This window comes from Myotis brandtii, unplaced genomic scaffold, assembly GCF_000412655.1.
Source record: "Myotis brandtii unplaced genomic scaffold, ASM41265v1 scaffold196, whole genome shotgun sequence".
NCBI classification, from domain to species: Eukaryota; Metazoa; Chordata; class Mammalia; order Chiroptera; family Vespertilionidae; genus Myotis; species Myotis brandtii.
In genome coordinates, this window is record NW_005357311.1 from 6,123,292 (window position 1) to 6,137,543 (window position 14,252).

At 36.8% G+C, this 14,252-nt stretch overlaps 1 protein-coding gene across 5 annotated transcripts in view; it reads right to left on the bottom strand.

The window, feature by feature from the left end:
- Nucleotides 1-14,252, bottom strand: part of JMJD1C (jumonji domain containing 1C) — a 218,988-nt gene that overhangs the window by 89,594 nt on the left and 115,142 nt on the right. For 2 of the 5 annotated variants that reach the window (XM_005865133.2, XM_005865134.2), the window contains exon 1: nucleotides 2,921-3,512. The exons of 2 other annotated variants lie outside the window; for them this stretch is intronic. The gene's annotated coding sequence lies outside the window, so the exon portion shown is untranslated. Of the gene's footprint in view, nucleotides 1-2,920; nucleotides 3,513-14,252 lie in introns of those variants that run through there. One more of the 5 variants, XM_014538749.1, reaches the window with a different exon arrangement.

A 14,252-nucleotide genomic window follows, 5' to 3' on the forward strand; every position in this document is an offset into this window, starting at 1 on the left:
AGTTTGGAAAATGGTATTAACAACCAACTCAGTTTTTAAATTACTTTTATCAAGGATAAATTTTTCTTGCTTACAAGGCAACTGTGTGACTGTTTCTATGTAAACTAAAGCTTTTGGCACAGACAGTAAAAATCCCCTGGAGATCCAAAAGCCATAGTGTTTTCCCCCATTTCTTATAATGTCTTAAATATAACATCTTGGCAATCACAATAAACACTCCAAGGAAAAACTTTTCAAGATCCTTAGCTCAGAATGGCTCTTAAGGAGTTAATTTCTATATTTATAAAATTCCTTTTAAAAGCTTTCAATTCAATTCATTGAGGAGCCTAACAAATATGTAATACGAGAATAAGCATTTAAAGCATGCCTTATTTCTACACTATCCACACCGTGAATTTAAAAGTAATATCCTCTTTCTTAAATTAAATCATGATAATTCTTACATTCCCACTTAAATGTTCAGTATTTATGTTTAAAAAATAGAATCACAGTAAGATTCTCCCTCCCCTGTCCTAGGGCTGACCTTTTAAGGAAATGTACTACATATATATCAAAACTATTTTTATATGGGTTAGAATTACATTTCGAAACAGACATTCCCCCATTATTTAGCTATCTCCTGCTACTACTGTTGCCATCTAACACTTTCATTTACCAAGACTAAATCCCTAAAATTATCATTTCATAAAGTCCTATTCATAATTTTACCCAAGAAGTGACTAAAGCTTGTAACCAAAGAGTATTTATTTTATTTAGACTCTAAAATGTCTACCAGTATATGACTGATTGACATAAAATACGTAACACTTTCTTATTTTATCTTTGTTTAGTTTTTAGTCAACTAGAAAACACTGGAACCTTCTACAGAACTTTTAATCTTTGAACTTTAGCAAATGCTCTATTTCTTTTCAAATAGTACCAAGTCAGGTCACCGCATGAAGGTTAACAAAAAGGTCTACAAAAGGTATTATCTAAATGACTAAGGATACAATTCAATTAAGTAGGATTTGAAAAAAAAAAGCAAACTTCTTCTGAGTGCCTTTTTCTTACGCAAATAATACAGGTGGTTTGCATTTCCTATGCGACTAAGTAATTTTATAATATGAAAAACATTCTTGTGAAGAAAATCTCTCAGAACTCTTGTTTTTTAAGGTACATCAAGAGTTCTAAGGGTACATTTCAACAGGCCAACTTATAATTTAAATTACTGAGTTATGAAAAAAGCTTAGTTTCTAGACCAAAATTAAAAAGAATTTCTCATTTTATGGTAGCATTTAGCTACCAGCAATGTTAAAAAAGTACTTTTATAATGTTCTATTTCTGATATAGGAATACTTGCAATCATGTACAAATGGAGGTCAAAAGTATGCCATGTGTCTTAAATAGCGAATAGGGCCACAACTTGCAAATTTTAAATGTGCACTTATATTTAAACTACAAATATGTTCCCACCAAGTACCGATAAATATTTTTACATTTTTAAAAGAAATATTTCAATATATATTAAACGAGAAACCCTGAAAATCTGTGACTGTCCCTACTATATGGAAAATTAAACACAATATATAAAGCTATGTAGTTAAAACATATACTAATTTTTTAAAGTGGTAAATCAACGATGTATCTGTTATAGCCTAATCAAACATTTAGAAAACATCATTAACTTAGAAATAAAAAAAAATGAATCCTACTGCTTTTATGAATCTGTACTAAATATTTCACGGGTATAGGTGCACTGGAATGTAAAGAAACTAGAACTCATGCATAACTAAGTAATTCAAGACTCTAAAGATATATCATTCTATGAGGAACTTCCATAGCCTAAGGGGAAGCAATGAGTTACCATCAGATGAAAGTCACAGTAGAATATAGCCCTAATAAAAAAAACAATCTGTTATTCCATCTGATAAAAGCCTTCGAAAATCCAAATTAATTTAAAATTTAAGATTCATAGTTAAACAATATTTTTTCAATTTTGTCATTGAATTAAGAGGTTTTTTTAAGGTACTCTGTCGGTGTTAACAATACTTTAAAGAATAGTCTGCAGCCAAAATAAATAACTTAGTTGAGAGCCTGCATTTCTAGAGCCTGCATTTCTAGTAGGGCCTACCACGCTATAGGAAGAATGCTTAGAACAACTGTATCCTGTTTGGGGCTCCATGCTGCACCACATTCCATTCACATGAGGAAGAGGCAAACAGATGAGCCCTCCTCGAAAAATCATTTTTAAAATAAATCAGCTATACCTCTCCAACATAACTCAGCTGGTCAAATAACCCATGTTAAAGCTCACCATTTCACATTTAACTGGAAATTCATGGAGTTTATGTCTGCAGTCCGAGTTTTTAACAATCGCCGGTTAACATTTAATTTCTTTTCCAAGTAAAAAACTTGGGCTCATTAACTACAAAAATCTGATATAAATCTTGCTAAAGAATATACTGAAGCAGAAAACAATCTAAGCAACATTTTAGGAAAAAAAAAAAAAAAGCGGGGGCGGTGGGGGGGCGGGGGCTGGAGTGACTTGAAAGAACAAAGTCCAAATTCCCACCCAAGCAGGTCTATTGAAAAACACGATACTGTTAGCAAACAAGTTGGGGGTGGGGATGGGAGTACATCACACACAAAAAAACCTCAGAAAACACCCCCCACTCACTTAAAACATTATATTCTAAAAACCATAATCTGAAACATTTTTCTGTAAACAAACTCGTTTTTAAAATAATCTTTTTACAGTGTTATGAATTTACCCACACAATAAACTACTTTCTAAACAAATGAAATAATTTAAAATTCTTAAAACTAAGAACACTAAGGCTAGATCTATAAAAGGCAGTGACCTTAATTCCTAAGACCGAGAAGCAAAACCAAATGTAAATTAAGACAAAAGAAAAAGGAAGCAGAAAAATACAAACCGTACTTTGTTCTTGATAATTTTAAAATATCTTTAAATCTCAGAAATCCACGACCCGGCTTTAAAGGTCAAGAAGTACAGCTGGTATTTCCATTTTGTTCTTGAGCAGTATTTTTTATCTAGCCTAAATACTATTTCAGTCTTCAAAAAAAAGACAACACAACACAAACTCACAGGCAAATGGCTCTCAAACCAAGCATTTCTGAAATCACTTGCAACGTCGTCATTGTACAGGAGGAAAAGCCAAGACCACAAAACGAAGCAGAGGCTGTAACCTAACAAATCTCCGACGAGCAAATGACGATTTTCTGTCTGCTCCGGCTCAACCCCGGCAGTGATGAGGATTACAACTCGCTCTTTGTCATCAGCAGTGTGGTGTTAACGACTTAGAAATCCTGCAGCTGAAGCACTACTGCATCCTCCGATCTGGGTCAGGATAATTTCTCCTGAGGTCGCTTACATAACCAGTAAGATACTCCAAATAGAGAGAACAGCTATCCACCAGCTAGAGAAAGCCTTTCCCACTGTACTGTCTGCGTGGAAACAAACTGCAGTAGCTTCCAACAGTGCAGACACCCAAATGAGAACGACTACTTGGCTCAGGGCACACAGAGAAGGGAAGAGGCGGTGCTCTGTAAACTGTAACTAATCCCCGTCACAGGTGCTGATGGAGTCACTTCCAGCGCGAGTCACATTACTGGTGATTACTCATTTGGCTGCGGCCATAGAGACTGGCTCATAATTTTAACAACAGACAAAGACAGACTAGTGGCTAGACTGAAAGCTCAAGTTTACTGTCTCCTTCATAAAGCAAATGCAAATACAAAGTTTTTGCTTTCCAGATTTAACAAGGTGAGAAAGTGCAGAAAACAAATACTATATAAATCTCTCTCAAGTTGACAATTAAGCATAACTTTAAATCATCAAAAATATGTTGTGTTTTCAAGTAAGGGATTTATTATTAGTATAAGCATTTTTCCTTAAAAATATACTAATATAAACAACCTCAAGAAAAAAGTTTAAAATAGTCTAAGTGAAATCAAATGACATAACCAACAATCTCAGAGGCGCTTTACTCAAAAGAAAAACCTGGTAATATTAATTTTTGGCAGATTTAAAAAAATATTCCTGGAATATTTTCATTCTTTATAAAAACAATTTAATATAATTTAGTTATAAATAAACTCTACAATTTGACATAAGTTTAGCTAAAATGTATTTTCTGATGTTATCTAATATGTACTTTTTAAAAATTTATTTTTATTGATTTCAGAGAGGAAGAGAGAGATAAAAACATCATTGAGAGAGAATCACTGATTGGCTGCCTCCTGCACACCCCCAACTGGGGATTGAGCCCACAACCTGGGCATGTGCCCTTGATCAGAATCGAACCCAGGATCCTTCAGTTCACAGGCCGACGTTCAATCCACTGAGCCAAACTGGCTAGGGCTCTAATATGTACTCTTAACTTCTTTCTAAACTGGAGTTATACCATACTGTCCAGCATGGTAGCCACTAGCCACACATAATAGCTACTGAGCACCAGAAATGTGATTAATCTGAATTTTGAGATGTTTGCTGTATGTGTAATACACACGCTAAATATGAAAAAAAGTCAGATACCTGCAAGTGCAAGAAAACATTCACTTATTTCTTAATGATGTATGTGAATTGTATTTTATTATAAATTTGGCCCATGTAGGTATCTCAATTTCAAGAAATCTACAAATTCACATTGATTTTTTTATACCACATATGCAACCAATTCATCAAGTCATGTTAAGAGATAAACTTCAAGCCACCAGTCCTGTCAGTTTCATTTTAAAGGAAAACATCAAGTTAACTATTGAAGATATTTTGAATTTAGTATATAATGGACTTGCACTTATAAAAATCTCGATCAATCCATTTTTTGTTATAAATGCAAGATATGCATAACGGCTATTCTAAAGAATGTTAGTAATATATAGCTTTAGAACATTGATGGCGCTAAAATACAAAACTTTAGAAAGAAGTATTTTTCAAAGAATGAGTCCAGTATATATTAAATCATACACAACAACCAAAGAAGTCATTCATAAACAACTCATGTAAGACATGACTATAAAACACTATATGGGGGAAAAATAATTTGCAATGTCATATAAGTTACCAAAAACCAAAAAATTGCATAAATATGGCAGCCTTATTATGAGCCCCAAACAACAAAGAAACACAAAATATTTTATGCGGGTTATTATATTATAAACTACCAAATTTTAAATACATTCCATACTACATTTCTACCATTTATTGTATATTAGAGAGTGAGTTTGTTGGTTTACAGGATTCATCTTACAATCTCACATAAATTTAGGTTTCATATAAATTTGAAAATAGCTGTTTTTGTTCCTCAAGTACTATCAGGCCCCTACAGAATCAAATAACACACAGAACTACAATTAGCTAACAACTGCCATAATATTTATATATTCCTAATGACATAGATTGTGATAATTTTTATAAAATCAAAATAAACACAGAATTAAAATCATTTATTTTAATTTCATTCTACATCAGGGCTGGAATAAAATGAGATGCTTCATTACTATAAAGAAACACTATACAGTCAATTCTTAATGCAAATGAGGATGCATAGAGGTGTAACTACTTGAAAATCACAAATACCCTTTTTTAAAAAAATACTTTTTTGAGAGAGAGAGACAGACAGACAGACACAGAGAGAAACATCAATTGATTGAACCCACAACCTGGGCATGTGCCCTGACTGGGAATCGAACCAGTTTCACCAATTGAACCAATTTTGGTGCACAGGACCATGCTCAACCAACTGAGTCACAATGGCCAGGGCCACAAATATCTATTTAATATTGAAGTTGAACTTGACATATTTTATAAATATATGAATTTGAGTTTGTCCTCTGGTAAATTTCCAACACAAACAAAAGGAATGAACTAACAAAATACTACTAGAGAACCTACTTGGTAGCAAGCATTAAGTTGCAGGGCTTTTACATCAAGTCTCTTCATTCTCTCCTGTCCTTAGAACTCATTTGGGGTGATAGATACCATCTTTTAGACAATAAAAAGCACCAATTTGAGGACAACATTTCAGTTCTTTAAATTGGTTGCCCTTATGGCTGATCTGTACCTTCTTTAATGGATTAAGGAAGAATGTTGAAGAGTTACTGTTAATTTTTCTTTCCTTTTCAATTCTTTAGTTGGGGGGAGGGGGGAACGAAGGTCTTTTCTGACAGCTAATCGAGGTTAGAGGAAGAGGAAACTACTCTAGTTACTGCCCAGAAATACACATCTCTGACTTCCTTCCTTTTTAGCTGGTTTCTAGGTTACAAGCTGAATAAATCAACAGAGGTGAGAAAGTAAACAGAGGCTAAAAGGAAGGCAACATTGTATGACTATCTTAAGAAAATCTGTTTCTTCCAATAATATAAGAACTTTTTTGTGCAATTGAGAGTTAAAATAAATGAATATTTTGGTTCCATTTGTCATGGACCATAAAAGAAATAAACCCCTCATCTTAGAGATACAGAAGCCTAAACAAACAAGTGAATTTCTGTAAATATACAGACTTTACAAAAAATAAAAAATGTAACTGATGAACAAAATCAGATCCAGAGACAGAGAAGCATCGATCAGACCATCGGGCCTCAGAGGGAAAGGAGACAAAATGGCAGCAGACTAGGCAGACATGTCCTGAGCCTTATCCTGTAGCAGATAGAACAAGCAACTAAATCGAATAACATCCACCCAGAACTGGTGAAGTAGGCACAACTGGCGAGGCAATTTGCAGCTGGGAAGGGCAGAGGATGCCTGGAGAATGATAAAATCAGGGATCTAGGCTGGAGAGAACTGTGAGATCTCCAAGCCCAGAGGGTCAGAAGAAAGCCGCACCCTTGGGACAGATGTAGCATCTGATTGTGGAAAGGAGGTCTACAGGACTGCTGGTGGCAGGGTATTCTAGATCTAAGTCCACAGCCATGAGAGACTGAGCTCAGAGGGGGCATCCTGGACAGCTGCCCAGGCCATGCTGCATCAGGGGGAGAGGGGCTCACAATGGCACTGCTCTTTCCCCTCTTTTTGGTTTTTGCTTTTATTCGCTAAACCTAGTCCATAGGACCTTTCAAATACAAACACTCACCCATGGCTGAGGTGCAGGTGGAGGTGCGGACTTGTGGAGTCTTGGGAGAGGCTGGGGAGAGGAGAGGGTTGGGGAGAAGTGGCCACAGTCTGGCACGGAGTCATACCTGATCTGCTGGACCTAGGTAGCCATTTTCTCCTGAAGAGATAGCCCCGCCCTACAGTATCCAGGCAACCAATACAGCCACACCCAGACTACATTCTGAGTGGAACAAAGGATACAAATATATATATATATATATGAATAGTCCCTGAGAGCCCTAAAGAGAGGCCATTCAGTACCAGCAACAGGAAACTGAGAAGCAGCAGACAGTACAGAAGAGTGGGATCTTAAACTAGCCCTCATGGGGAATTAAAACTCAGCAGAAAGAAACAACACTTCACTTTTTCATTTTTATTTTATTTTATTTTATTACTAGAGGCCTGTTACACAAAAAGATTCGTGCAATAGGCCTTCCCTTCCCCTGGCTGCTGGCACCGGTTTTCCTCCAGCACCCAGGACCCAGGTCTTAGCTCCGGCCAGAGCCACCTTCAGTCTTCGCTGCTCTAGCCCGAGCCACCTTCAGAGCCTTCGCTACTCTGGCCGGAGCCGCCTGCAATCTTCGCTCTGCCGCTTCACGCCTATGTATGCAAATTAACCGCCATATTTGTTGGCAGTTAATTTGTATATCTCGCTGATTAGCCAATGGGAGGCGTAGCGAAGGTATGGTCAATTACCATGTTTGTCTATTATTAGATAGGATTATTTTGTTATCTCTTTTTTATTTATTTTTCTTTTTTCATTTGTTTCTTTATTTTCTATTTATTTTTACAGTATTTTTCATTGTTCTAATTTTTTATTTTATTCTATTTTTAATTAATTTTTTAAAATGTTTATTATTTTTTTCTTCTCTTTCTCTTTCTTCTTATCCATTCATTCTCTTTTTAATTCCTCTACACTGAACTGAGGTCCTCCCCATATTCATCCAATTCCTTAAAAGGACACATATGTAATACCTTAATCAACAAAGAAAAAAAATTGTAAAAAATAAAAATAAAAAATCTCTAACTTCAATGGCCTACCATTGTAAATATATTTTTATATGTAAGGGTAGGAAAAGAAGATAAACAATGGTAGCTAAGAGGATTTCAACTTGATATGGTCTTATAGGAAGGCTAAACTAGATTTAGGAAAATATTTTTCAATATGCCATATTGTACTAGAAATCTTCTTCCAGGTACTACCAAGGTTGTACAGCAGTTTCATATCATCCATAGACTATGAGTTCTTTAACAATTACCACATGATAGGAATTTAACCTTACTGATTTTAAGAACTCTTTACACCTCCCTAAAGCACGTAGCACATCCACATTCAACCAATATGTATTGAATGTTTTGTATGCACAAGGCACTGTGCTTGGCCCTGGGGACACAATGGTAAGGAAAACATAACTAAATTCCTACACTAGCACCCTTTACAGACTTTTAGAAGGAAACAGACATTAATAGAAAAATCAAAAGAATAAAAAAATTACAATCCAGTTAAATAGTCAAGTAATACATGAAGAACTAGGGCTCCTTTAATTTCTTCACTAAATCCTTGATAACTGCCTCAGGCATCAGAGGAGGGGAGTGTAAAACAATGTGTCCTTTTTTATTTTTTTTTAACTTTGCAGATATCATGTCATTGATTTTAATGACATAAGTTTAGCTAAAAAAAAATCATTGCTGAGAATATGAAAACGTATCACATTCTATGCAAATAGTCACTGTATTTTCCAATAAGCATGATGGCTGACCTCAGTGTCCTTTATTTTTTTCATTCTAGGCTTTCTGAATACTAATACAGCACATATTCTAAATAGTCGCCAGAGTTTATCGTCTCTTTGACTTCACTTTCAGAATCTCCCGGATTAGACCCTCTTTCCTCCCAATATTATGAGGTTTTACTCACTTTTCTCTTTCTACAACTTTGCAGATGTGTGCAACTGAGATAACCATATATCCTGTGTACAAATAAATTAATAATTAAAACTGTATTTTGAGATGTGAAATTTAATGGTCTCCTGTTACTAGGACATAGTCATATTTATATCCTGTTACCACATAAAGCCAAACATAACTAGAATTAAATGCTTAACCAACTTATGTGAGTTATTTAATTCTTTCAAAACCACTAGAAGTATCACTACTTCAGAAGTAGATACCTCAAAATTCATTAATATAGTAATCATGTTTCATGATTTACTTCGTTTCCCTTACTCATATGTAATATTCTGAATACTTGATACGTTCCCTTTAAACCTTTGTCAATAATAAATATGTAATTTTCCTACAAATTATTTCATAACTTTAATATAACTTTGATAAAAAATTCCAAAAACATTTTGAAACCAGACAAATCAACTTTATGAAAAAGCAAATATAATCAGGAGTGTTCTAGGAAGGAAGGAAAAATAAATAAATGATAAGAAACTAGCCCTAACAAATACTACAATATATTTTAATGTTCCAATTACTATAAACCTTGTGTGAACTTGGGAGTATACATTAACAGTCATCAATGTACAATTTAGAAAGTCCTAAAATATAGCATCACATGAGCATGGAAATTTAGTGGAAGGTAAAGAGTGTTTTCAAATCAGAGGAAGAAAAAAATGACGAAAAAAATTGAAAAAAAAGTAAAGAAAAACAGGTCGGCCCTGGCCGGTGTGGCTCAGTTGTCCCATGCACCACAAAGTTGCCAGTTCAATTCCTGGTCAGGGCATTAACCTGGGTTGTGGTCTCGATCCCCTGGCGGTCAGCATATAGAAAGCATCCAATTGATGCTCCACCCTCACATCAATGTTTCTCTCTGTCCCTCTCCCTTCCTCTCTCTCTAAAATTCAATCTAACAAAGAGGGAAATGCAAATTAACTGACCCTAGCTGGCTTGGCTCAGTGGATAGAGGGTCAGCCTGCGGACTGAAGGGTCCCAGGTTTGATTCTGGCCAAGGGCACATGCCTGGGTTGCAGCTAGATCCCCAGTGAGGGTTGTGAAGGAGGCAGCCAATCAATGATTCTCTGTCATCACTGATATTTCTACCTCTCTCTTCTTCTTTCTTCCTCTCTGAAATCAATAAAGAAATATATTTTTTAAAAATGTTGAAAAGAAAATCAGGCTGTTAAAAATGAAAATGGAACTTCACGGATTAGTAGTCTAATTTTTACAGATGAAGGTATGAACACTCAGAGACTGTGACTTTTCTTGTCAAAAAATTTTTCGTTATAGAAGCTTTGGTACTAGAACCTGGATTTCCTAATTCATAGTTGAATGATTTTTACATTGTAAGACAGTGTAAAAGAACTGTTTTGTTTTCATGCTTATTGGCATGAAGTGACAAAGAGCAGAGTGTTTTGCCATCTGCTGAATAAAACTTTAAACTTTGAACTTAAAATGGAAGAAAATGAAACCAGTCTAGAAGAAACTGCAAAATCATAGATAAACAAAGAAAAGAGGTAGAACATAATAAATTTATATATTTTTAATATGCTTTACTGACAGTTATGTCACCTTTCAGAGAGAAGAAATAAGCAGGATTAGGAAAAGAAAGCAACTTAAGTAAAGATATTTTGTTTTGTTTTTTATGTTTCAAATAAAGGAGTTTTAGAAGCTATGTTCAGAAAAAGAACACATGGAAAGATGATAAAACACTAATAGTTAAAAGGAAAGTTTATTTAATTCCTATTTTGTTACTGTTTTTTTCTCAAGAAAAATATTTTTAATATGTAAAGTGTAAACTAAAGATTAAAAACATACTAAACCATAAAGGACAGGTAGAGAAGCCTTTTTTTTTTGTTAAAAAAAACAAACACACAAAACAGAATCAGTTTCCTTTATAAATAACAAAATTGTGTTAAAAATGATTTGAAAAAACAAAATATATGAGTAAAAAGGATCCCATAGCTTTAACCAAGAAGTCAAGCAGCCCTGGCCGGTCTGGCTCAGTGGATAGAGTGTCAGCCTGCGGACTGAAGGGTCCCAGGTTTGATTCCGGCCAAGGGCGCATGCCCGGGTTGCGGGCTCCATCCCCAGTGGGGGACGTGCAGGAGGCAGCCGATCAATGATTCTCTCTCATTGATGTTTCTAGCTCTCTCTCCCTCTCCCTTCCTCTCTGAAATCAATAAAGAAATATATTAAAAAAAAAAAAAGAAGTCAAGCAGTTAACCATGTCATTCACTGCACTTTCAGCTTTTTTTCAAAAGTATACTTGTTACTAAGTTTCAAGATACATTCAACTTACATCACTCATTTTACTTAGTACTCTTTTTTCATGTTATTACAGTGCCATGATTTTAAACATCTACTTAATAAATAGTTTATCTAGTAAATGTGCATTAAGTTTAATTACGTATTTTCTAGTGTTGGATATTTAAGGCCAATCTCACTTTCTTAATATTACAAAAAATAGTAAGAAAATCTTTATACTTTTATTGAACTAAAAATCAAGTTTAGATGGCTTAAATAAGTTACAGGTTAGAAAATTAAATTGATATAAACGCAGCCATTTCTGGTAGTCTTTAATAAATATCATGTCATTAACAACATATTAGAGACAGGCATCTATTAATATTTATAAAGGAGAAAAGGGGCAAGTTACAAACTACACCTAATAAACTTGAGTTCAAAACAAAATCTGAAATGGATGATTAAAATCATAAAAACAAAACAACAGTGATTACTAAGAGCAAAATACAGGGTGGTACAAAGTAGATTTATAGTTGTTCCTATGGAAAAGAATGCAATAATTAATAAATAATAATATAAACCCTAGCTGGTTTGGCTCAGTGGATAGAGCGTTGGCCTGCAGACTGAAGGGTCCCAGTTCAATTCTGGTCAAGGGTACATGCCCATGGTGTGGGCTCGATCCCCAGTAGGGGGCGTGTAGGAGGCAGCCAATCAATGATTCTCTCTCATCATTGATGTTTCTATCTCTCCCTCTCCCTTCCTCTCTGAAATCAATAAAGATATATTTAAAAAATAATAATATAAGAATAAATGCGCCCCAGCCGGTTTGGCTCAGTGGATAGAGTGTCGGCCTGCAGACTGAAGGGTCCCGGGTTCGATTCCGGTCAAGGGCACATGCCTAGGTTGCAGGCTCGATCCCCCAGTGGGGGGGGCGTGCAGGAGGCAGCCAATCAATGATTCCCTCTCATCATTGATGTTTCTATCTCTCTCTCCCTCTCCCTTCCTCTTTGAAATTAATAAAAAATACATTTTTTAAAAAAAGAATAAATGCTATGGTTTGTGTATAAACAACTGCAAACCTACTTTTGCCCCACTCTGTATATTCATTGAGAGTAATTTAAATAGAAATTAAATATATTTTAATTTAAAAAAGGTTACTTGGTGGATCCAAGATGGTGGCAGAGTAGGTGAAAATTACACTCACTTTTATCCAGGATCAAATCCAAATGACAACTAAACTATAGAATTACAACTAAACTATTTTTCAATCAACCTGAAAAACCAACTAAAAACTACCTGAACAGAAGTCTTATAACTAAGGATATACAAAAGAAGCAACCTAGAGACTGGTAGGAAGGAGATGTGAAAAGGGCTGACCTCACACCCATGTGCATCAGATGAGAATCAAAAGCATTATTTCAGCTGCAAAGGTCCCCCTTGGGAAGTGAGGGGTCTCAACTCCACATGGGCTCCTCAGCCTAGAGAACCAGTGCCAGGAAAAGGAGCCCACATAAAATTTGGCTGTGAAATCAGCAGTAATTCTGTCTTCCAGTAAGAGTCTTGAGACTCCTAGAAACCCAGGTGCCTTCTTAAAGGGCCAGCACACAAAATCTCATTCACAGACACTCACCCTGAGGGATGGCGGCTCAGAGCAGACTGGGGTCATACAGAAAAAGACTGGGTTGTGTAGCTTCAGCAAGATGGATGGAGAGACACCCACCAATGTTCCTGTGCTGAGTCCCCGTCCTTATACCACAGAGATGCCATCTTTCCTGGGTCTAGCAATCCCCTTCATATATATGGCATAAGCCTGGGGAGATACACTAGCCCCACCTTCCCTGCTGCCTGTGGTCCCACCCTGCCAAGCTTGCAACCTGGGGAGAAATCAGCTAGCTGAAGTCAGTCGGGTCCTGCAGTACAGTCTTTCTTGGAAGGCTTTTGATGATGTTTGGGCAGACTCAGGGGGGTGTCAGACACAGGAAGAAACTGAGGTGTGTGGCTCTGGAATGAAGGCCATATGTACTGGCAAGATCCAGCGAGCACCACCATTCCTGTTCAGAGCCCTTCCTCCACACAATAAATCTTAATCTATTTTAGCCTGATGAACTCCACTGCCCTTTTACCCTAATGATTCTGAGACTCCACCCAACCGCAAAGGTCCACAGGCCCCAGGAAGGTGGCATCTGGCCTTGGTGTACCCTGAAACTTGTGCTGAGGAGCTTCAGACCCAACATTGGTGCTGAGTTTGAATCTGTATCAATCTGGTGAACACCAGTGGCCCCTACCTCATACAACTCATGTACCATCAGAGGCTCTTTCAGTTACTGAATCTAACAGGTAGCCGACAAGCAGAGGGGTATTCTGGGATGCCTTGTACCCTTTGCTGAACTGTGCCAGGATTGGTACTGGTGGAAACTGGCCTCAGTAAATTACTTGGCCCCTCCCATATTGCACCCAGGTACAGTAGAGGCAGCCACCAACTGTGGATTGCTCTGTAGCTCCAACCTAACAGGTAGCCAAGGGCCAATCACAGGCAGTGTCTGATACTGACCTGCATTGAAGTCCTTCCCAAGAGGCCCCAGAACCAAATACCAGGTGGCAGGATTCAGACTGCATCAGAGCATGATCCAATTAGCTCCACAAGTGACAAACCCAAAGGGAAAACTCCAAAGGCACCAGACCCTGCTGGCGTGAATTCTGCTTCATGGGGTCAGCCCCTATACAGCAGCTCGTGCACTGTGGTCAGGGTCAATCCTTACAGCCAGCCAGCCTGAGGAACAATCCCAACCATGGAGGGGCCAACAGCAATCAAGACTCAACTACAATAGGAGGGCTCACATAATCCACATAAGGGACATTTATGGAGCACATAGCTCAAGTGATCAGGGAGTCTGCACCACTGAGTCCCACAAAACACCTACCACATAAGGCCACCATACCAAAACTGGGAGACAGACATAGCAGACCTATC